Here is a 1731-nt window from a genome sequence, read left to right as displayed (position 1 = left end):
GCTCAGAGAGGCTGGATGACTTGTCTAAGGTCACAGTAAGTAGGAGAGCTGAGATCCCTGAGTCCATTTTTCCTACTGTAGTTTGAAGCAAACACATATAGTGTGCGATAAGGGTTTTTATCTTACACCCACGGGTGGTGCTCAGTCACTGCCTGCTGGGGTCAAGCCCGCGCCTGTTAGTTCCCGGTCCCAGCCCCAGGCGCCCCTCGGGATGCGTGTCGCTGTCAGCGTGCATTACAGATGTGCCTTTGTGTTCATCCTGGGTCCTGACACAGGGCCAGCCCCAGGAGCACAGAGAAGGGGACCGGCCGCCCCGCGAGGGGGCAGAGCCACGTGCCACGGAAGCAAAGTGTTCATTGTGACGTGTCAGCAGGAAGAGGGATAAGTGGTCCAGTCAGAGGAAAACGCACATTCCGGCATCCCCGGGGGGCTAAACTGGTTATTCAGGGGGCCAGGCATCAGAAGGAGACAGAGCTGCCAGTTGTCCCAAATGTTGTCACGCCTTGCTGGGTCTGGGCGGGAGCACGGATGAAGGAGGCCGCGGCAGCCCCGCACGAGGACCAAGGACAGCGGGGGCGAAGGGGCGGAAGCCGAGGGTTCATCCCGGGCATTTCCAGGCCTGGCGAGCATCTGTGAACCTCGAGACTTATTATCGTCTTGCCCTGAACAGCTCTGTTCAAAATGTGCCCTGAGAAATAGTTGATTTGCTTTTTTTTTTTTGAAAAATCTATTCACATGTAATCTTTTATAGAAAGATACCCAGCTGGGTCACTATGTCCTTGAACCACGTAACACCCTAAGCATAATATTAATTAAAATAGCATGATGATGTCCTGGGTTCACGCCCCAGTGGAGCCACGGTCCATGGTCCACAGCCACGCCACCCTGAAAAAGCCCGATGTCTGGTCTCGGAAGCTAAGCAGGGTCGGGCCTGGTTAGTACTTGGATGGGAGACCACCTAGGAAGACCAGGTGCTGTGGGCATAAATAATAATAATAAATTTTTAAAAAATAGCATGATGCAAAATTGTACAATACGAAACCAATTTTAAATTGTAGACTAGACATAAATTTATCAGAGCGCTATTTTTAGGAGTTGTAATTAGAGATGTTTTTTTTTTTAATTACCTTTGTATTTTCTAAATGTCTTATATTTCATATATTTTATATATTGGTGGGCGGGGATGGGGGGAGACAAAAACCCCACCACCACAAAGAAGGAAATAGAGATGGCTGTGGAAGGAAGTAGAAAGGATAGATACTGGAGCGAAGCTTCTGTGCAATCAAGTGAGTAAAGTCATTCGAACCCTCTCTTTTTTTTTCTTTCTTCTTTTTTTTTTTTTTGGTGAAAACTCTGCCAAGCTGTGGGGTGGTGACCAGGGTGATGAGCTTTGACAGGGTTATAGGCTGAATTGTGTCCCCTTCCCTGGGAGACGTTGAAGTCAGAACCCCCCACCCCATTCCATGCCTGTGAATGTGGCTTTATTTAGAACAGCGTCCTTGAAGATCATCAAATTAGGATGAGGCCGTCAGGGCGGACCCTAACACAGTGTGAATGTGTCTTCATAAAGAGGGGAGATTCGGACACAGAGACAGACACGCACAGAGGAAGGTGACGTGGGGCGCAGGGAGGGTAAATGCCGGACGCTGGGGGAGAGGCCTGGAGCAGATTCTCCCTCCCGGCCTCAGAGGAGCCGATGCCGCCCGCAGCTGGACCCCCGGCCTCCGGCCT

At 50.5% G+C, this 1731-nt stretch overlaps 1 pseudogene; it reads left to right on the top strand.

Annotated features, from left to right (window-relative positions):
• The first annotated feature begins 867 nt into the window (after positions 1-867).
• LOC111731708 lies at positions 868-983 on the top strand (annotated as a pseudogene).
• The last annotated feature ends 748 nt before the right edge of the window (positions 984-1731 follow it).

The sequence above is a fragment of the Pteropus vampyrus genome, unplaced genomic scaffold, assembly GCF_000151845.1.
Source record: "Pteropus vampyrus isolate Shadow unplaced genomic scaffold, Pvam_2.0 Scaffold392, whole genome shotgun sequence".
NCBI lineage: Eukaryota > Metazoa > Chordata > Mammalia > Chiroptera > Pteropodidae > Pteropus > Pteropus vampyrus.
Note: the sequence above shows the minus strand (reverse complement) of the source record. Positions and strands in the feature narration are given on the sequence as shown.